This window comes from Phalacrocorax carbo, chromosome 6 (genome assembly GCF_963921805.1).
Source record: "Phalacrocorax carbo chromosome 6, bPhaCar2.1, whole genome shotgun sequence".
NCBI classification, from domain to species: domain Eukaryota; kingdom Metazoa; phylum Chordata; class Aves; order Suliformes; family Phalacrocoracidae; genus Phalacrocorax; species Phalacrocorax carbo.
The window spans coordinates 53680099-53703733 of NC_087518.1; the positions used below are offsets into that span (position 1 = coordinate 53680099).

The 23635-nt window shown below is 39.6% G+C and overlaps 1 long non-coding RNA gene across 2 annotated transcripts; it reads left to right on the forward strand.

The window, feature by feature from the left end:
• Positions 1-5200: 5200 nt before the first annotated feature.
• LOC135313960 (uncharacterized) lies at positions 5201-20324 on the forward strand. Of its 2 annotated transcripts, XR_010373466.1 has the most exons (6): positions 5201-5293; positions 8921-8981; positions 13755-13888; positions 14268-14338; positions 15567-15676; positions 17969-20324. It is a non-coding gene; the product is annotated as an uncharacterized LOC135313960 (long non-coding RNA). The 2 variants fall into 2 exon arrangements; XR_010373465.1 differs by having other exon boundaries at positions 15567-20324.
• The last annotated feature ends 3311 nt before the right edge of the window (positions 20325-23635 follow it).

Here is a 23635-nt window from a genome sequence, read left to right on the forward strand (position 1 = left end):
AATCATGCTTTGCAGCCACTAAAGAATGAATTGATAGAACAGAGTTACCCAGAGTATCAAAAATCTCCCATCCAGAATGACAGGATATCTTAATGTAATTAAGTATTAGGATTAATTTCTTAATCCTTATATTTTTCACTTGTCCATTTGAGAGATGGGTCTCTAATTAAATTTCACTTTGGTCACTGCAGTGAAAACAATATCATCTAGAAGCCCAGCCACAGTCAGCCTGTGTGGATAGCAGTGATAAGGCTGGGTAATTGCAGGATTAATAACTGGCCTTTTATTGTGCCTGAAAGCAATGTAACAATATATAGACTGAGTAGCTTGAAAACATGGCCACATGGTACAATATTGCTATGCTGATCACTTTTTCCTTTTCACTTTTTTTTTTTTCAAGCATGGGAACAATTGGACTACAAAGGTATGATCATTCCTAGGTCATATTCTCCTCTAGGGTTTCCAAAAAGCAAGCAATGCTGCTCAGGCAGCTCCAGTAGCTCTGTGACAAAGTAGAACAAGTTTCAATAACCGCTGCTATTCCTCTTCATTTACAGTGCAGGCCACAGGGTAACTGTTTAATGTGGTAGCCAGTTCCCTGAACCTCTTGTACATTTACTGAAACATGAAGCATTTTCCTAATACTTTGAGCTTCTTGAATAAGTGCAGGATTTCAAAGTTTTAAAAAAGAGAAAAAATCTAGGGACCAACGCTCTACTGAATAATCCAGCTCTGGAGACAGAGTGTCTGCACAGTAGCGTCCTTCCTTTGTGGCTGGGACACTTCACCCTCAATTAGGGAAAGATTCCTTTTAATAGAGCTGTTCCCCTTTGTGGCTAGATAGCGATGTTGAGAAAGTGGTAGGAACTAGGAGCCAGACAACCAGCATGCTCTGCTGAGCTGCTATGGATCTTAATTAATGTGCAGAACAGGGTGTAGGCTTGGACAGTCTATCCATGCCATCTGGATACGGTATGGATGCAAGTGAAACTTGAACATAATCTAATAGGTAAATTGTATGAAAGGAGCTGGTAAAAATCCCTATGTAAAACAATCTTACGTTAGACAGGCTGGCAGAAGAGCTTGCAAAAGTTGCTCAGGCTGCTGTGGAATCCCCTTGCACCTCCATGGGACCCACAGGGAATTTAACACTGGCTGCAAAACATCCCACATCTGTCTGCAGCCCTACTCCCTACCCCACCTCCTGCTGGGTGCCATTCCCACAAAAGACTTGTTTTCACACCTCCTTCTGCAGAAAACCTTTTTATCGCCACCTTCCTCATGAAACTAGGGCTCTTTTCTCCTCTCTTGCAAGGGCATTTCAGTGGCTATGACACGTATGTTGCCCAACCCAAAGAATTATTTTCAGAATATATGCTCAAATACAAAGGCCTAAATACAGTTCAGTTTATCCCATCCAGTGGATGGGATCCTGCACGGATTATGTCAGAATTTGGCTTAATCACCTTGATGAAAAATATTTTTACTGAAGTAATATTATTTTTGTAGAACAGACATGTTTGCATCGATGTAGCAAATTTATTAATTCACAGAACAAATTCTGAAAAAGTATACTCTGCGAAAGTGTAAATGCACTTAATCATTGTTCAGCTTTCTTTTGGATCATGTTTAGCTCATTCACCCTTCCACATCATCTTGAATTTCCTCTTTTCTCCCTGTACAACTATTCCCTGCATTAGGAGACTTTCTAAATTCTTCTCACAGACCTTTAAGGTCAGTCTGAGAGAAATTAACACCATTTCTTTTCATTTAACCTTCAAGCCATATATTCATTCTTATCTCTTAAAAAGAGTACTTTAGTACACGTATTTCCAGCAGGAACATATACTTAACGCTGGCCAAGTCCAGAAATTATGCCTCCTGTTTGGTATCTTGATTTCTACTGACTATAAAGACTCAGATCTCTTTAGGACATGATTTCTGTGACATTGTTGATTTGAGACATTCAGTTGCCAAATATCAGCCAACATAAAAGCTACTGAGCCTTTGTATATTGTGCCATTTTGGACATGAAGAAGCGTAGCCATTTCTTCCATATGCATTAGACAGGTATCCTTACTGTAGATTAAATTGCGTTCAAACAGACTGATATGTTTGTAGGTGGATGTGTGTTAAATCCTGAACAGATCTAATTTTAGCATTCAGAAACACAAACTGAGTACTAATATTATGCTTCTGCAATATAGCTTTTTGTATTGGTTTAATAAAAGCAAACCTCTTAAGTATAAAACACTGAGACACAAGCCATGAGGGACAGTGGAGGCAATGTTTAAAATAATGTTTCCGTTTTAAAAATTTGGTATTTTCATGAAAAATGATCAATACCACATCTGAATTTTATCAAATAGTTCCCTCATTAAAACAGAAAATCATAAACGCCGATTTGTTTGGTTTTGACAGTTCTAAGACATCGCTGGTCCTCTGAATGAAAACAGAGAGATATGCTGGAGGGCTGTTGAAGTGACATCCAGTAATTTAGGAGTGAAACATTTGAATTGTAGAGTACATGATGGGTTGGTAAGTGTGAGAGACAGAAGTGCATATGTGTGCTTTTGTGCCTATGAATACCCATACATACAACAGAGAGAGGGAAAGAGGAGCCCTTTCTGTTCTCACATAATACGAGATCCAAATGCTTTAGTGAGAGATTACTTGGAACACACTGCTTATCCTGAAACAAAGATGGTGGTGTTTGTCCGCTGGAGTCTGTACATCCCCGTCACCCAGAAGAGTGCAGCTGGGATTGCTCATCACCGTGCCGTGGAAAAAACAGCGAAGGACTCTTCTGTTGGAGCATGGAAATGGGTGCTTTGTGAGAATGCTGAAAGTTTGACTAATTTCTGCTGATAATCTCTGCCCTGACATCATACACTGTTGTTCCACCCCACACCCATCTGCAATGAAATAAGCTTATAGAAAAAGAACCAGAAAAGACATGTGAGCACCAAGGCCTGAAACTGTTGCCTAGTTATGGAAGATTTTGCTATGCTTATTAATCTTTAAACCCTTAAGCAACCTTTTTATTTTTCCCCTTTAAATACTCTGAAGTCAGTCAAGCTGCACAGCAGCAAGGTTGTCTGCTGGCAGAAAATATACATCTAAAATTCTTTTCTAATCCAAACACAAACATGGACACACTGCAGCACACTGCATTTTTGTGTGTTTGGTTTTTTTTTTAGCTGAAACTTTCAAATACCATAGATGATGTGCATGGATTAGAAAAAATACTGCAGCATCTCAGCTTCTCTATGCAGGGAAAGGAGCATCTTTTTGCCACTCCTGTAAGAGTGACATGATAGCTTGCTTATGTTTCCTACCTTAGTGGTCCAGCTGTGAGATCCATAAAGCAACCATTGAATCTCTTGCTTCTTTCTCTTTAGAAGCGTCACATCGTGCAGCTTCCTTTGTGTTGCCCATATGCCAGCAATCTTTTTAAAAGCCACTCTTACTCTGCTGCTGATCATCTTTGCAACAGACAGTAGGTTGATTTAATGAGAACTGCTCTGATTTCCACTGCTTTCAGTGAGAGCAGAAGTAGGTTCTTTCTCTCCCATGTAAAAAGTTCTTGGCAGAAGCAACAGACAAGTTTTTAAACTCCTATCAACAGTTCCTCAACTAATACTAGTGCTGATCGAATTCTCCCAATTAAAAACTGACAGTGTGAAACAGTCTAACATTTTGCTGCAAAGTGATTCGGTAAAAAAAGGATAGAAGATGAGGAAATGTTAAACAGCGAGCGCAATATCATCTCCAGCAAGTCTATGAGAATTGTGTAATTTGCTTCAGCTGCTGCAGGACTTTCTTTGCCCTGTGTCCAGCATTGTGCACAATACAGAACATGTGTGCCTCAGATCCTTATTTTCTTCCCACAACCACTATTCAGAGTGGGAGTTGCGCATATGTCCTTGACAAGACTTGAAATTTAGAAGGATTTCATATGTTGCCAATAGTTTCTCAAGTTATTTCAGGGACTCTAATTCAAATTCCAGCTACCTAAGTAATCCTGGTCCATCCCATTGCAAGCAAGTTTGTCTCCAAAATAACCAGATGAGCAGAATATCCTTTTTCATCCTGTTGAGCATCATCATGAAGTACCATGGAATACTGTTGTCAGGATGAAATGTTCTGAAGTGTTCCTCTATCCCTGTCCCTCTCTCAGTCATCGTGTACAGAAGAACCAAAATCCTTCTCTGGTGGTTAAGTTCTGTTGTGCCCGAAGAGGGAAGGACTAGAATTTCAGGATACATTAACACTCCCACAAGAAAATGGGTTACATACTTGGACTCATTCCATCAACCTCAGTCCAAAGGCGAAACGCTTAACGAGCAGTAGTTAGTGGAGCTACATAGATGAACAAAGTAATAGGGACTGAGACTGCTATACTTGAGTCAGATGGATCTTTTCACATCCAGGTGCCTCTATGTGAAAATTCACTCCAGACAAAGGCTAGGTATTCACATCTGAAAGGCCTTTTTGACTGCAATAACGCATAGCTGGCAGGAAGCACTGTAGAGCAAAGAAATAAATGCCAGGAGAAAGAAGAAAAGCTCTGTCATGAATATCCCGGATATTCATAGGTTAGTATGATTTTCCAGGGCTGGACAGCAAGTGAGAGGGAAAGCTGTGACCACCCTGTGTGACAAGGGCATTTGTAAGAAGGGGCAGGGTGGAGAGCGCTGGTGCCTCGCTAGCTTTTTGCGCCATTGCGGGGGAGGTACGTGGGAAGGGGAAGCCCAGCGCCAGAAGGACAAGTACCATCCTCTCTCCTGTAACTAGACCAGATAACAGTTCAGAAGCCAAAGCTCTTCTTGGAGGTGCATGAGGCTATAGCCCAGCTCAAAGTGAACACATTGCAGAAGTGAGTTTTGGGGCAGGCCCAGAGAGAATTAATAATAAATAAAGTACACCTCAGAGGCATTATCAGTCCTTTATCCAAGAAAAAAAAATATCTGCTTGATAATGTATATACTGTTTTGTCATTAGTTGTCAGTGCACCTCCCAAAACAAGTTGTCCCTCTGTGGTTTCATAATCATGGGAATATTCTCAGCAGTCCTATCAGACAGGTTTTATTCTGGCTCCAGACGTCTCTGGAAAATAGGCTATTGAATCACATCGGAAACTAGGGCAGAGTTGACTTCCTGGTGGACTCCAAACAATCTAAAGGCTCTCCTTGGAAAACACAGCCTGTGCTGTGTTATTTGTGCAATGCCACACTGCCCTGCAGCCGGGATAATCAGCTCCATCTCAGTGACTCCACCCCCACCAAAACGGGTAAGGAAATAGCAATCTATTGTTCCAGGAGTTTATGCAAAAGCTTTTTTTTTTTTTTTTTAAATTAGCCACTACTTTTAAGGGATAGTTGTAACCTGTTTGCTGAAATGCCTCCTTATTTCCCTACATACCTCCTATCAGCTAGAACACCAAATCACTGCTGTGTTTACCTGGCAAGCAAAAGTGGAAAAAATGTCTGTATGGGACAGTTTCTTACTACTGTGAGATGTCTCCTTGATGTTAAATACAAAACAAAAACTGAAAACGCAAAGCAAAAACTGAGACCCCCCACAAAACCTCCCCTTTTCCTGTTATCACATGAAAAAAAATAATTCCAACTCTGAGGCAGTGCCAAAGATTTCAGAGACTTTGAGGCACTGACAGACTGCAACTCCTGCTGTTTACCAGAGGGATTTAAGAGGTTCTCTCTCTTAAAATAGCTGTATTTTTGTCTTCCTGAGGGTCAAAACTCGCCACTTTCACACTGCTTCCAGTAGACATTTTAACTGTGCCATACTCAGCCATGTCAAGGGACCCTGAAGTGGCTTTTGAGAGTCTTCTGTCTGAGGCTAAATGGGAAGGATTGGTTGCACTCCTGCAAATGTTCCCACCAGAAACACTAAAATGCAGGGGGGAAAAAACCACTTCACATGGAGTATTTCACTGCACAGAAAACCCTTCAGCATATTCTAATGGCAATGCATCAAACCGGATTACATGAGTCATATTTACCTTATGTGATGTGACATTATGACACATGACAGAGTACCTAAAAAATCATTATGTCTCAAGAGCTTACAACCCGAATGGAATTTAAAGGCATATTAGTCAGCCATGTCCACCCCCACTCCACCATTATCCACAACAGCAGGGGACTCACTGTGATGAGTCAGAGCTTAGCTATTCTTTCCATGTGCACAGGAAACACCAACTAATTTGAACAGTGCCAAAAAAATGTCTCTTTACCTGGTAAACAGAATTCAGCAGTGGGATTTTACTTAATGAATAGTATACAGTTAAGTACTTCGATCTGTGGAGGTGAGAAGTGTAGAAAGCTGCCTAGGTAGCTCATATCCCATTGCTTTTTCATCTCCTGGAAGCTTGATATTTTTAGCAGTCTCCTCACACAGTAGTCACCACAACTGCCAAATTTTGTGTCATGCAGTAATGCAGAGAGCGACTTTCCCAACTTAAGAGAGGAGAAAGATAGGGATAGAAATCCTCGCTCCATCTGGTTTCTCCATAAATATTCAATTTCCTGACGCTGGACACCTGCCATCTCCCAGTCCCTCAGCAGTTCCCTCTGTCCCACCCCAGCAAGCTTCTCGCTCAGCCCCTCTCCCCACATTAGGAGATCCTCCTGGGTCTGGCACGTCTGGCAGTAAATCAGCAAAGGCCCTGACTACTGTTGCATTAAGCATGCTCTGGGTCTTAGTACACAGTGCACTCTGGGGCATAGTTCCACTACAAAGCATACTGGATTTAAATTGTTTATCTATCTAAGCCTTAATTTATGATCTCTACAAATTCCTCTAAAATGAAAGAGCCTTTTATTTGTACCATCTTTGTTTAAAATATAGGGAAAGATTGTCAAGGGCATAAAATGCTTCTGGCACCTACCATTCCTGCTGAAAACCAATGGGACTTGGACATATAAGTCTTGTTTATGCCTTTGAAAAATCTCTTCCATAATCTCATCAGGACTAAAAGACTACAGAACAAACTCTGAATTCAAATACTATCACCCATGAAAAAAAAAGGGTTTATAGGATACGTGGTGGCAGAAGGCTAGATTTGACTGCAGGAGCAGCCAGCAGCCCCAGCAGATATTGACTGGCCTGTTTGACCTTGTAATGATGTTTAAAGCTTAAAAAAAAGATAAAAATATCTAACTATAGGCTTGCAAAAGAGAAAAGGGGATAAAAGACACCTGAGGGAGGAGGGTTACCTCAGAGGACACTGGTGAGATTCAGAGAGAAAAAAATCTATCATTAGGATTTACTCTGTGCTTTAAGGAAACAAGGCCACTTCATGTTGTCCCAGGTGGTGATGCAGGAAGGTACGGGAGTCTGAGGCAGACCGTTGCCTGAGGGTAGGAAAACAAGCAAGAAACTTCTTGGCAAGTTCCCTCTAACCTTTAAGGGTTAAGGAAATATCAAAATACAGAACTTATTCAGGAAAACATTCAAGGGCAGCTGAGGAGAGTGACACAAAACATATGATTGTTTATAGGGAAGGGGCAGTGGTCATTTACTAAATAAAGCTAGGGCAGTTTCCTTGGAGTTTCATTCAAATTAAAGAAAAATAATATTTTTATTGAGTAGTTGATGGAATCACATTTAAAAAAAAACAACAAAAAATACCCAGATCCCCCCCAAAAAACCAAAATCAAACACAATCTCATCCTTGTTTCTCAGAATTTAAATTTTCATTCTTTCTACAAGAGAACAGTATGTGCGGGTGACTAATAACAATCCAGCCATCTGGACTTCTCTCAGACAAACTCATGTTAATTCAAACTACACATAGAGGAAAAAAAGAAAATATGTGGCCTGCCTCAGAGCATTTGTGAAAGTGTTACTGTCTGCAGAACTGTCATGCACTGTCAGCAAACAGCATATTTTAGATCACCTTTAATGTTACACCACAGTGCTATTGTAGTTGACAATTAAAATAGTTAATGTGCAAGCTGGCCTTTAAGTGTTACGCTAATCAAAATAATTAATTGCTTTTGCACGATGACCCCACAGCTGCATCTTAGTGCTCACTGGACAAAGAGATATTTTTTTGAATAGTGCCTGGTTGTGGCACTTTTAATCGTATATTTCTATCGTGGTAATGAGGAGGGACGTGACTTACTACCCAGCTCACTGAGGACCTGAGAGTATTGGTGTTCTATGCAGATATTATCCGAGTATGTGTGGCTCCCACAGTATTATATTCAATCTCATGGTCTTCCAAACCCAGAGGCAGCATGAGGGATTCGTCCTTTAGCATTTCTTCATTGCTCCCATAGGCACATGTGTTTTCAAGCCCTCTTGCTATTAATATTTCTCAGCTATTTAGAGAAGAAGCCCTCCCCTGTGCCTACCTTTGTGTGGATTTATGGGGCATAATGAATCGTAGGGCTGACCTGCTTGGCCAATTGTTCATGGGCAAGTGGGAATTTGTATTTCCCACCCCCAGCTTAGCTGTGCTCTGTGTTATGTGTTCAGCAGCACAAACAAACTCAGTGTATTCAGCTTGCCAAGAAAGATTAGTACCTATGAGTTGAAATCAGGGCAGATTGTATTTCAAGCTATTTTCCCCTTCCCCCATTCTCTCTCTGCATCCAGCTTTTTTTTTTTTTAAATTATTCAGGTTAGACATGAAATGCAGTGGTTATATTATGCTAATATCAAACTCATTAACATTAGGCTGAAAAAATATGGGAGGCAGCCTTTGCTTTTGCATTCATCCAGTAAAGTTCATTGAAATGGGAATTCATCCCTTTACTCTGGATTAGAATTAAAATATGCCAGGAGTTTAAGAGCTGTATAAGGGATACTGGTTCAGAAAATGCTCCTAGAAATGTACTATTCAATATTACTGCCTTTATTACTGTTTTAATTCTGTGACGTTATGCAGAAAATGCCTCATTCAAACTCGGAGAAGACATAACCAGGAGCTTTGTCACCTAAGTGTCCAGGTAGGTGTTCTCCAGTTGACACCGTCTAGTACTATAGACCTTAACATTGTTAAGAAATGTTATTACCATTAACTACAACTACACTAGAGGTACACAGATTTGTTCCTTGTTTCTAATTCCCTTTCCATGACATGGTTGCCCTTGTCTGCATGCAGAGTTTTGTTTGAAAATAAGGCTCATCCCATTCTAAATCAGAGCAAAGGAGCCTTTTTCTTTAGGCAGAAAACACAATAACCTTCTAAAGGTACTTTTAAATGCAATTTTCTTTTTCTAGAGTTTAGGACTAATTTTTGCAGACTAAAACAACTAAGCGGGAAGTGGCTCCCAGGTCCAGTATTTAATTATAGGGATAAACACTTCCATAAATTATTAATCCTTTTCTGGGAACAATTTTTGACCCCATGGACAACAATACCATCATTCCGGTTATTTCATTATATCAGTCTATATTATTGCCACATATTATTTCCCTTCCACAATGTTTATATAAAATTTATAATGTGATGAAAAGATCTTCCTCCTAATTTTTGTGGGCAAATGTAAAATCTTGCCCATTTCATCACAGTATTTGTTCTATTTAATTGCATTTTAAATGAACATAAAGTAACTACCCCAAAGACATTAGCATGCTTCTGCAAGAGCTCTGCAGATTCTGATGGCATGTGTTGAGAAGTTGCTGTGTCTCAGATATAATCTGATCTTCACAGATAGCCTGTCCTGAAGGTGGAGGCAGAGCAGTCCTAGAGAAGGGCTTTGGAGGGTTTCCCTCCTCTTTTCTGATCTGTTTCCAGTATTAGACAATTTAAAGCCCAGCAATGGCTTGGAGAAAAAGAGGCTTTTTCTGCTACCACTTGTTCCTCCTTCAGCCAAAACAACTTCAAAACATACAGAAGACAGAGTTAGACAGGGCTGGTTGGCTAAAGTGGCTGTAGGCTCCAAGAGACCATAATAAAGAGAACACTGGCACCATTCAGCTGAAATAAATCTCAGAAAGAAACAGAATAGAAGAGAATACAAGTCCAAATTGATTTTCAGAGGTGGTGTGTCTGCAGCAGTGCTACGGGCCCTCATCTCTCAGAAACCACCTGTATTTATCCCCCCAGTGTTTGGCCAGGCTGTCCTTGGGTGAGCAGTGAGCATCGGCTGTTCCTGAAGTCTGGTTACAACAAGGGCAGTGTGTCTCACAGCCTCTTCTCTTTAATGATCATTCTGAAAATCTCTACTTTTGCCATTTGCAAAAGCTTTACAGTGTGACATAACTGCAGGAAAAAGGTCAATAATGCTCGTTGTTGAGATCTTTACAGAATCTTGAATAAATTCCTAGTTTATACACAAATATGTAAGGATTATAGGCCTCAGAGGAAAAGAGTTAAAAAAACCTGAAAACCAAACACAAACCAACAAAAAAAACCGAGCTTGCCCTGGGAAGACAGGTCTTTTGAGGTTGAAGGTGAATTTCTTGGCTGTATAACCCCTCCTGAATCTGTCAAAAACCTAAGTTGTCTGTAATTTTGTAGAAGACTAAACACCTGGAGGGCTCTAATAATTGATGGTAAGAGGAAAGCTCCATACTTTTGAAGCTATTTTTCTATTTGAAATGTATCTAGTGCTATTCAAATAAAAGATATATCTCCTTTAGTGAAAGGGAAGAACAAGAAAGGTATTGAGGAGAATTAGAAAAGTATCAAGGATATTTTCCAGTGGCTTTTTATCCTGAACGGGTCATTTCTAATTCTACTCAAGAAATTAATTTGATCTATAGAGCCTTTAAAACTAATTTTAATTCTTCAGAACTTGCAATATATTCAGTTATTTAAAATATTAATAAGTGCTCACTTCTAACAACACTTGAGATGACTATCAGCTCCTCTTCTTCAAACTTCCTGGCTTTTTTTGAGTAGTAAAAAGGGTTTCAGGCTGGATGCAGGGGTGAAGTTAGAGGTAAAGGGATAAGAAGGGTATTCTATAATACACGCTTCATAGGGTACAGAGTCTCAGTGGCCTAAAGAAAAGGCATAACACAAACTTATCTCCTCCAGAGTAATATCTCTCTAAAGTTAGATCCAGCCATTCACAGTTAAAAGGGGTAGAAATGTCAAGTATCATAATTTATGCTAAAATACCTACCTGTGCCCCCCTCCACCTTCCAACGCACAACACTGAGCAAAAACAAACCAACCAAAATTCCCAAATCACTTAACACTTGCACTATGCAAAAGCAATGCCAATATTTATCCACTGTATTATCTGGCAAGAAGTGGATCTTGACTCACGCTTCTCAAAGACAAATAATAATAAAAATCTGAATTTCTGCCTTATGGGAAGTTTCTGACTTTTCTCCCTGAATCAGGATTAAAAGTTGCTTTCTTTCTTAAAGCATATTTCTGTTTAGAGTAGAAGACAAAAAAAGAATTAATGTTTTTGGCTTTTTTTTTTTATTTTAAAACCAAAATGTGATATTCTAGCATTGAAATGTTATGATTCAATTAAACTAAGCAAAATGGAGTTGTTCCACTGCAAATCTGTGTCACTGAAGTGCTATGCACATCATTAGTAAACTACTGCTTTACGATTCTATTTCCTTTCTCAGGACGATGTACCAAAAAACAATATACAAAAATGATAACATTAAACTGTTGCATTTTAACTTACACAAGACATTGTGGTGACTCAAACTGACAGCTATCTGTATCAAACAAATGAAAACCAAAGCTGGGTTTTTTTTCTCCTGATTTTTGACAAATTGGAATTACTAGTTTGAAGCAATGTGTTTCTCTGAGAAAATTGGGATTCTGCTGAAATCTTGATTTACCATTAGAAAAATTTGATACAATTTCCCTAAAGTAAAGGAAACAAATTAAAAAACCCTGACCACTTCTTAGTATTCATTGCACTTCAGTCCTAACCCTCCTCTTTACTTTTAATTGTATTTACCATGGCACCCTAGCACAAAAAATTGGGTCTTTCTGTACCTGTTTCTGCGTGATACAGAGGCAAAACTGTTAAAATGGCACCTGCACTGGTTTTACTTTTACGTACTGGCAATACTCTAAATGTTTCTTCTCCTGGGATCACTCCTATACTACTTTAAACATTTAATGACATTTTTGCACCTCTTTCCTAGGGAAGGTTTTTCAGTCTCGCACCATACAGAGACTCGGCCGCCTCTTACAGCTGTGCCCAAGCCCCAGAGAGTAAGCCCTGGTGTGTGACACACTGACTGCTTAGAATATACTCACTTTGATAGCAGATTAGTTTTCAAGAGGGATTTGAGCTGGGCAGCATTATCAGAGGAGGTTTAGGTGATCGTGTGATAAATCAAGGCAAGTGTATCTATTTCAACAACCAAATCCATCACGTCGCTCTGATGATGTTTTTTTTTCTTATTGTGTTATTACAGACACCAATATCACACCCTCAACAGAGCTCTGTTAACATGCAAAGGGAGGCATTGGAGCGCTCATGTCAGATGGAGACAGTCTCATCAGTCTGCTTTCATAACGAAAGGCCCTCTCCTCTGCCCAGAGGCTAATTTTAAATACCTACCTACAAAAGGGAGTGGTAAAGTCAGAAGTGGAATGAATGTTATCTGCCTCTTTGCTGTAAAAACATCCTCTGAATCGGAGCCCCCCAAAACTTGTGCCCTAAATGTCAGCTGATGTGTTAGTGAAGTGTCTGATACTGTTTCCAGAGCTGATGGCATAGTTTCTGCTTGCTCAAGAGAGAAGCAAACACAAGGCAGCCAGACAAAATATTTGCTGAATGAAGGACAGAAGTGCTAAGAAAAGAAATGCATTTTCTAGCTTAGGACAAGCTTTGTAAATGCAAGAGAAAAAAAACCTAAATTAGCTCTGTCCTTCTGTTTGCTGTCATGACTGGGTCCCTCTTTTCTCTTTCAGGTCCCTACTTTCTATATTTGTGGACATTTTATTTGCTGCTTCCAGGCTGATGCTTTTTGGCTCCAGAGCTGCCAAGTCGCTGTCTATTAGCAAATATTTCACTCTTAACTTTCCTCTAGACCATTGTATTTCACACACACAATCTTTTTTTCCCTTCTTGCTGACAGTTATAAAACCTGAATATGTCTAAAAGCAAAAAAGTTTGAAAAAGAAGTGGCTAGAAGAGAAACCACAGCGGATAAACCGGATGAGATAGGTCTGACTTTTCTGCAGGGACTGATTTTACTGCAGGCTTTGCCCAAAGGATCTGAAATAACGTTTATAAACAACTTTAAAACCTGCAAATAAGAGACCGTTCTTCCCTAATAGCTATAAATTAGTAAAATTGCTAGATGGTGTTTCCCTATGAAGCATGACCACCTATGAACTATTTACCTACAGTCCATTACAGTTAAAAGACAGAAAGAAGCAGTTCAACAACTGTCTTAAGTTTATGACCTAACATGCCAAAAGAAGCTAATTTTTATCTTCAAGTGGAATCTGGTTAGCTAACTCAGAGATATCAACATTTCAGAACTGAAAATTAGGCAAGGCGATCTCTTCTGGAGAGGACTGCTCAGGCTGCAGATGCAGCAAAAAGCTCCTAATTCGACAAGGTGTTTTGAAAAGGGGAGGAGGAGGGACAGCTAGGAGCATCTAGAGAGCACTGAAAATATATGCAATGCAATATACCCAGGAGAGAGGGATCCAGTGAGAGTCAAAAGGTAAAGCTGTTGGAATGGTGGATTCATACTGACTTCTGCTTAATATTTTATTAAGTATATGGTTCTGGCCATCTGTTTTTAAAATAGGATTTGGCTTCTTCTGTCCCCAGGCCAGCACCTGTGGAGCAATAACACACTGTAAGCAGGCTGGAGGTGAGGATTAATGGCCTTAGGGTGGTGTGGAAATGAAGAAATCAGAAACGATTTCTCTCTTCTCATGTGTTCATTTCACTAGATGTATGAGGTAAGCTGACAAAAATATTTGCCCCACAGATCATTCGGATAATCTAGCAAGGCACACAATCTCCAAGACAGGAGATACAACAGGAGCTTTCCTGGGGCTTCAAACACAAGGCACAGACTTTTGTTACAAGGCGTTATTGAATGAATGCATCCAAAAGAAACTAAACTAAAACCTACAGGATAACTTACCTTAAACAATTGGAAATATTAATAACTTCCTAGCTGCATATAACACATATGCTGGCTATTAATATCAATATGATGCTAATATCATAGTGGTTTCTCTAATAAAGAAAGATTTAGTTATCTCAGATTATTATTATACCTATTGTCAGAAGAACACTTTAGAAGAAATTCCATTGATTTTATCTTTTCTACAGGGCAAGGACCATCTCTTCTTATGCACCTATAAACTATATGGCAAACGGGACAGCCTCCCTGGTGTGGAGGGGTAAGTAGCACAGCTAACTGTGGCATTTAATTGCCCAATATATCCACTCATATCCTTACTTCAGAAGACAAAAGTTTTGGTTTTCCCCTGCTCCTTTCTTGTCATAAGCCCTACAGCTGAGCTGAGCAGCACAGTGAACCTGCGCAATCAACTCTGGCAGCTTGTTGAGGTTAAACATGATAATTCAGAACCAATTAGGTGGTATCTGTGAAGGCTAAGGGATGTGATGTGAATAAGTGGAATCATCTATGATGGCCAAGTGTCCTTTAATTCATTTTACAATGTGTCTTGCATGACTGTCAATGAAACTGTAGTGCCTGCTTTCAGTTCATCTCACTGAAGCACAAGCCAGGTCTGTATTTATGGAGGCAGCAGTGCATGTGCGTACAGTTGCCATGAATCCAAGCACAAGAAGTAGATTTTTGTTATAATCATATTCCACTGAAAAGATAAGCTTAGTACACTTGAACTGAAAAATGTAGTGAATAATGCAATATGTAGTAGCTTATATGCTCCTTATACTTTTATGATGGTTAGCAGTACATCAAGACCAGTATAAAAGTGTTCAGTGTGAATATTATCAGACCAAATAGCAAATCATAAGATGTTCTCGTAGCAAGTGCTTTATTCACCTGGGAGTCAGGGAAGGAAATGTATACGCTTCTGTGAAGACTGAAAACAACATTTTAACTTTCTCCTGCTTATTCAAACTTTTTCTTGCTTTCTGAGCAGATGACTAGGAGCTCACACAGCTTTGAAAAGGCAATTGTTACTCTTGAGTTTAGTCAAATTATTAACCCAGGGTGAATAATTCATTTGAGAAAATGTAGTTCTGTCTTCAACCACATCCAGGCTCCTTATCTGTGTGGACACCAGACAATCCTCATATACAGTACATGGCCTCCAAAGGTATTTCCCTGCAATTGCTGGCATTTGCAAGACATTGCTCTGGTGCTTGGTGTGGGACTGGTAGGCATCCGTCTGGCTGACTGCTCTGTGCCTGGAACTGTTTACAGTGACAGCCTTGAGGTTCTTGGTTGATGTCTCACTGCTGGTGCTGTATATCTTCACCGGACTTGTTATCCCGAACACATCATCCCCTGGAATTTCCCCAGAATCCCAGAGCACCTGCCATCTTTCCTCTTGATAAATAGCATTATTACAAAGAAAATGGTTACAACAGTCTAGTGATATACACCAAGTAGCTAAAGCTCCCTCCATCCTACAGCACAGACAGAAGGAAGCCCTGGAGAAATCTGCCTTGTCTCTACTTCCTTGCCGTACACCCTATAGCCCAAGGCCAGACTGATCTCTTCTTCAGCAGGACTTTGTTTACTGGTAGGTATTTAATTTTTATCTCTTCAGCCTGCTCAGAGGCTGATGAGACTTGATCTTATATGACATGCTACCCACTTGGTCTCAGAGCTTTCCCGTTGCTCCCACTTTTTTAAGACAATAAAACTGTGCCTTGGGTTGCTAGTCCTGTTTGGTCTGAATAAGTGTCCCTCAGCATCCTTGCTTTTCAGCTCAGCAAGTCTGCATTTGTGAGCCTGACGCCTGACTTTTCCTGAAGCAGCTGGTCCTTCAAAGTGAGCAGGTTTCCCTTGCTTGGGGGAAACATCTGCTCTGTATGAGTATCTCCTGAATCTAAAGTCTCAGGCAAGGTCTTCCACATCACAGAAGAGCATCCAAGCCAGGCTGCAGAGCCAGTTTCTCCCATGATATCTTCCCCAATGGCCAGTTAATTTCAGTTTCTGTAGATAAAGCCCCTTTTCCAGAATTATGCAAACCTAAGCCTAGAGCTTGTGACATTCACATGATACCCTGTTGGATTGTGTTTGTCTCTGCTAGTCTAAGAAAAGAGCTTCTGATATTTGAACTTTTCCAATTTCTGCCAGTTTTTTTTCCAGAAGGCAAAAACCATTTCTAAAATAGATTTTCATATTCAGTGGAATATTAACTTTTGTTGAAAATAAGTCAGATAAAGTGATAGATGTTTAAGAGTATTGGAAAGAGGTAATTCAACAGAAATTCATCTCAATGGGAAGAATTTTTTTAAACAATGTATGAATTGAACAATTAATGAAAAAAATCATTAACTGCTTCTGTTTCATAGTGAAAGAGTCAAAGAATCATTTTCTTGAGAAAGATGGTGTGCGGGCACTTGGTAAACCGATATAGAATGTTCTACAAGTAGCATTGTTATTAAACTACTAATTTCTATATAGGATTGACTCTAAAAAGTCTGAACATCATTAATAAACACTTCATGTTTATAAAAACTCCAGATGTTAGCCAGTAGTTCATAATGATATATATACCTGCCCAATTCAGTGGTGTTTTTTTCCTACATTCTGAAACAGTCAGTTTCTCTTGATTTATTCAAGTTATTTTTCCCCTTTCTACAGTCTAATAGCAAAGCATTTCCTTGAAAATATGATAATATATATTGACTCTCAACAGCATTGGTTAGCTGTGGCTGCTCAGCTGTGTCAGGGGAGTCAGTTCTGTTCAGTGAGGAAGGAAGTGAATCTATACTCTCCCTACAAGCACCTTCCCATGTCATTTATAAACTTCCTTTGCATGAACATTTGGCCTTAAATCTTGCCTTCCCATAGGATAACACAAAGAAAGGCGTTAGCCCAAAGAGTCTTCATGCACAATTGAAACAGATACCAGTAGATTTCTCTTTTTGGAGTATTCTCCTGTGTTTGGAAAGAACAGTTCTTCTATTGACCAGAGACACTGCAAAAGTAGAAGAATAAACTGCAAAAACCATAGGAGGTAGAAGCTTTCATCAAAAGAATATAAAATGGCAGGAGAGACAGCTCTTGCTGAGCTATTGGACTGCATAATTGTCCAGGGATTTTTCTACTGAAGCTTGTAGAAATTTTTCCACTGGAACAGGTTTTCCACTAGAAAATGATGATTTGATAAAATGGAAACTTTTCACAGCTGTACATTGATTTCTTCTAAATTTTTGATGGATCATTATTGAAACAACTTGTTGAGGTAGTATTTCAACTTGTTTTAATGTAACAAGAGTTGATATAAGGTGAAGTGTTTCAAATTTTGTTCTCTTTTTTTTTTTTAAAAGTTTTGTAATGAACCCAAACATTAACATTTCAACATTCCATCTTTCTTAGTGTGAAGGGAAACTTTTTCTAGCATCAGCAGCTCCTGTGGACAGGACATTCTACTCCGCCCTGAGGCCTCCTGATGCTCCTGTAACCCGTTGGAGGCCAACAGAGTTTCCTCAGCAGCTCTCACCCCTTCTCCCATATTAACATCCATTCACTCCATACTATATCGGGGGGCAGTGTGAGAGCATTTGTGCCTGTGTCCATCCTAAGAAACACACTGATGCTTGGCTATTATTTCATCCTGCCCAAGCTAGCAATGCATACTTGCACTTAACTAAACTGTTCCTCTGATACACCTCCGAGTTGTGAAAAATTCAAAACTTTAAGGCTTCAGAATGATACAAATAGGTATTTTCCTTTTAATTCCTCCTCATCTACTCCTCCACAGACACTGGAAATGTACAGCTCCCATAGCCTCTTAAGATATAAAGTATTATTGACCTTTCTGTAATATCTAGATTCCTCCTTCCTCTCTCTTCTCTCACAGGTTTTCTGGCATTCAGACTTGGCAAGTAGCTTACCAAAACAAACACTGCATGAATGCTGAGAGGACAGCATCTGATTAAATGTTGGATGTTAATTGTAGCCATATTTTGTTTCTATTTTCAAACAGTAGAACAGAATAAGCTCCGTTAAAAGTTTGACCTTTGAAAGCCACAATACTTGACTTATCTTGAGAACACTTCCTCCACAGCAAGGCCCATTTGCCCATGCATGATGCTGTCTGCTCTGAGCAACAGAATAGGTTTCTAAGCACTTTAAGTACAATTCAAAGAAAAAACATCTTAAACTCTACAATACTTAGTCATATTTTGAAGTAGCTTTCTCAAATATTCTGAAGGACTTCAACTAGTCAACTTTTCAGGATAACTTATGTATTTGGAAGTCTTATATTGAGCTGCTAGATGCCAAGTACTCTATTAAAACACTTAGTAGGACAAACAAGATCTATACTTCTGATCATAAGGGAGCAACTTAGTTGTGCTCCAGATTAAAAGAAAAAAGTTTAAATCCAAGAGGAACAGTTTACATTAAGGTACACTAAGAACCACAGGTTAAATTACACAGGGTTTGCTAAGCTTCATTGTTCTTTGGAAGAAAGCAGAAAATGTGAAGCCAAAACTGAAAGCTGAAATACTGAGGAACTCACTGCACGCCGAATACCTCCATAGATTGCCCTGAAAACTTACACAAACATCCTCTCATGAAATCTCAGGCTTTTAATCTTACTCCACACATTCTGAAGGTTTTGATATGGCCTACGTGGTCTATAACTAATTTATACTCATTATACTTCTACTGTCAGTTTACCTGAGCAGTGGTAAGGAAAATAACATGCTGTATCACTGCAGAGATCTTGTCAATTAAATGCAGAGAGCACTTCAGTATCCATATATACAACTGTACCATTGAACTGAAAGTACACAGAAACTGTTAGGAATACGCCATGCTGCCTGTATGTACCATTACCCGGTAAAATACTTCAATATTGCAATAATATCTGCCAGCTGCAACTCACTGTGCCTCACATCAAATCAAATGGCATAAATGTGCGGAGCCAGGACCAGTGTCAGCTATTATGTGGCAGTTTTTCCTAAGGGGACATGCTGACAGACAATCAAAACTTTTCTTTAATATTTCTTATTGTGTTTCTGCTAGTGAGACTACCTGTCATGTAGCAATCATTCGTTGCTTGTGACAGAGAAATAAAACCAGAACACAAAAGAACTTGGATACCCATCTCAAATGTTTGGATTTGACGAAGTTTGTTCATGTTTGGGTTCGGCTTTGAGCAGCGGTATGCCATGGTGTGGTCGTGGGCTTAGGTTAGTCATTTTGGGGAATGTCAGATACCCTTAACTGAAAATCCAAGACTCCCTTGTGAAAACCTGGCTCTTCATATACACAGTAACCCCCTAACACATCACACTGACTATGGTGGAAGGATGTCACAGATGGAAATGTTCAGCCTGGATGGGCTGAGCATGCAAAATCTGGATTTTATTTGAACTACCATTGCAGGGCAGTGAAATGTGATAACAAATACTTGTCATACCACATTGGTCAAAGTCTCAGTTTCTCTGTTATAACAGCAAAAGAAGAAGCAAACAAGCAAATAAAACTCCCAAGCTGAAAGGAATCCTCCCCGAACAGTAAGTGTGGTTGTACCATGTTGTGGTCCAGAGGATGTAGCACTGCTATGTCAGCATTACAGAGTGACTGCCTTTGCCCTGAGCAATGGCTAAGGTAATCTTTATATCATTAAACTGATGAATTGTACTTTGTGTAGAGAATTGTGGTCACGGTGTAAATCAGGAATTTTGTAGTTTGAGAACCTCAGATCTAGTCTCTATGCTCTAACAAAATATAATTCTCCCTGCAGATTCTGCTATGCAGGTTGCTGATTTTTAAAAGAACTGCTAACATTTATATTACTTGAAACCGGAGTATTTTCAAATCAAAACCACAAAGGTAACTGTCCAACATGGCCTACATGTTACACTGGATAATTAATCCCTTTCTAGTTTGTAGAGTAAAATCTCTTATTCTTGGCCAGTGTTTCACTGCCTGTGCCTCAAACATTTTTTTCTCCTTGTTCCCCTACACATCTCACTATACATCCTTTCTTTTCTGTCTCTACTCTGACTCTCTATTGCCTCTTTCGGTTTTCCAACACTATCCACTTTTTTGCTTCTCTCAGCCAATGTTTTCCACCTAAGAAGTGGGTCCTAGTGCTTGCTTCTTTCTATGCACCATAATCTTGATCAGCTGTAGCACCTTCCTTTGCTCAGGAATTGCCAGGGAGACACCTGGGAAGACCACACCCTTTGAAAAGACCAAAGGAAAGAAAGAAAAACAGTACAGGTGAGAGCAGCAAATGGGGCTCACAGCCTGGTTTGGGAATACAAGAGGGCAGATAATGCTTGCTGTAAGAAGCTTGAAACAATGAAACTGATGGATGGGAGGATTAGGCTGGATGAGTAGAAAGGAAGGGCAAGGCCTCAGATTTGTGGATTGCACTGCACAGAAACAGACAGAAGAAAAAAATACATCAAAGGGTTCAAGTAAGCAGTAGGACATTTTAGGATTAAGCTTTGCTGATCCAAACCTCTAAACCATTGGAGTTTCACCCATCACTAATCTTGTCCCCCTTCGTTTATGAGAAGACATGACCAAATATAATCAGTTACAGGATTCTGGGATATGGTTATACCAAATTATATCTCCTGTAACAAGATGCAGTGCAGTGGCATGGCTTGCATTTCAGCTGTAGTAGCAGTCAGCTTTTTCCCTTAGATGTCACATCTTACTATAATTTACTATCTGGAAGACTTGTAATTAAAACCATATGCTTCATTTTTGTGTGCACATAAGGGGTTCCACATTTCTATAAACTTTGCCAATTGTAAACTCATCTATCTCTCTCTCCACTAACCTGTGGCCCAACTGTGTGTAATAAGAGTAATTTGGAGAGTGATACTTGGTTACAGTCTATTGCTGTAAATTGCTGCTTTCCTCTAATGGCCTGAAAAGTATGGAGCTAAACCAGTTAATCTGAAATAAACTAAAACCAAAAGCTACATTTTAGGAACAGACGATTATATTAATTGATGCAACATCACTTTGCAGTAACTTATTTGCCTTTTCTAAAAGCAAGGCTACATTTTAGGACACTGATCCCTTTGACAAAGCAGAGTGGATGTAAACCTGTCACACCTGAGAAACTTTGATACAGAGCAATCCCTAGTGGGAATAATGCTGACATACCTGGCTGCATGCCACCCTCCTGCCCACAGGATGTGCCTACATCACACGCAGAACTGCTACTGGAGTAGACCAAAGACATATCTGAAATATTACTACATTTTGACCTCTGTCAGCTGCCCTCATGAGTGCCCATACCCGTCCCAGTCCCGAGCAGCCTCAAGGACAGGCAGCGCAGAAGTGACAGGTACAGCCCCGCACTCCCAGGCACCGGGACCAGAACCAGCTCTTCATAGCGTTAATGTTAAAAAGGCGATTCATTGGTCTGCACCCATAATTTGGGCTTTCTTCCCCTATGTTAAGTGACAGCCTGGATAGCTGAGTTTTTGGCTGGCTTCCGGTCACCTGCAGACCTGCTCGTGTTCTGGTATTGTGGCTTTGCATCCCATCTCTGTAACAGGAGCGGAGGGCTGCCAGACAGGGCAGTGCAGGGCAGATATTGCAGGAACGAAGGCTAGACACCACGACTCAACACATTTTGATTCATCGCTGTGGCTAACTCCATCTCTCATCTTCAGACAGCTTTCTCCCAGATCTCTCAATAAAGACAAGGCCACATAACACAGATTTTTACCACACTGTCTGTCTCAATCTCTCTCATCGATACATGAGATGATAGCCCTACAAATAGCACAGCTAAACCTTCCAGTTAACGGCACAAGGGTCAATTGTTCAGTTAATGTAACCAAACTCCACTGACTTCCATTGAAAAACACCCATATATCAGTGGAGTATCTTCTACCTTCTCCTGCCCCAAAAGCCCTAAAACCACACACAAACAGGACAATTTTTCAAGAGGATGCTGTTCACAAGTAGATGTACTGGAAAAATTCCTGTTTTGAAGATATTTTAAACATCAGCTTTACTGCTCATCTATTCATATCATTACTGTACTTTCATGCACAAATGCAAGATGCTTTAGAAGCAAGCATTGCTTCTACCTTACTTTTCTTTTTCTTTATTTCACCCACTCCTACTGCACTCTATTCCTTTTTTCTCCTCAATACCATGGGCATATTAATGTGGCTTTTATCACTCACTAGTGGGAAAACAACATCATGGGTTTTTCTGTCCTCAAGTCATATTCTGGAATTAATCGATATTTCTACTACAATGTTGCATCTATAGAAACCGATCAACTACATGCTTCTTATATGTCATCATAAGAAAATTCTCTACCTTGAAACCAAGGTTCACTCTACCTACAATTAATAGTTTTAACTTGGTTATTCATTTTGAGCAAGAAAAAACTACGAATTGGAAGGACAAAAACCAGTGTTTAAGTTCCATGAAGTGCTTTAACAAAAATAATTGTTGGAAGAATAATTAAGGAGTGTCAAATCACTGCACTGTCAAATAATTTGGGATATACTGATTTTTCTCTTTCAATATGTAATTTTTATTGCTTAAAATAGGTTCCAGATTAAAACTTTAAATGTAAAATACAAGAGCATGTTACCAAATGCCCAACAGAAAACCCCAACATTCTTTTTGGGGGAAGGAAATATTTTTCTCTCTCTTACTCCTGTCCTACAACCCTTAAAAGAGAAAATCCAGTTTTGTTTTCACTAAAACATTCCCCTCTTCTCCCCACCTCCCTCTCCCCCCCTTATCTGTTATGGCTGTATTTACTCAGCACTACTTTTAAAATACATCCAAGAGTCATGGTTAACACTGACACGAGGCACACGCTAACCTGTGATGGCATTTGTATGACAGTAGAATTTGCATGAGTGATGAAAAAGGACAACTGGAAAAAATAAAATTGGCAGTACAGAGGAAAATCATAATATGACTGTTTAAACTTTAAAATGAAAAGATGTTTACAGCCACTTTTTGAGCAAGAAAAGAAATTAAGTAGAGAAAGTGTATTACAAGATTTTGTCTTTCAGGGTGAGATGTGCTTAATAGCACTATCCTTCATAATTCCAAACAAAACTGTTCCTGCCTGTCATTATTCATCCCACTTCATCTTCTGCCTGACTGGGAGGAGCTGACTGCTAAAGGGCAGTGACCAGTCAGCAGGGTTTTTCTCTAGACAACAGAAAACATATATATATATTGTTTATATATATATGCTAAGACATGTATATACAAACAGAAAAGGTGCATTATCATGGCTAACTGTATCTGATCCACCTTTAGTAACTGTCTGCCCAGATCCCACTAATAGTAATCCACAGTTTATGATAAAAATTCAGGTACTGCTCTGAAGTTATAACCCACTGCAACCACATGTTTTGTCCTGAAGAGTATGAATTCTGACAAAAATTATTGTGAAATAGGGTGCTAATTTGGGGAATATTCCCTACAGAAAACTTTCAATATGGTGTGGGGTGACAGTTTATGCAGCGCATCACTGCTGAGGGACATTAACTCTCATCAGCCA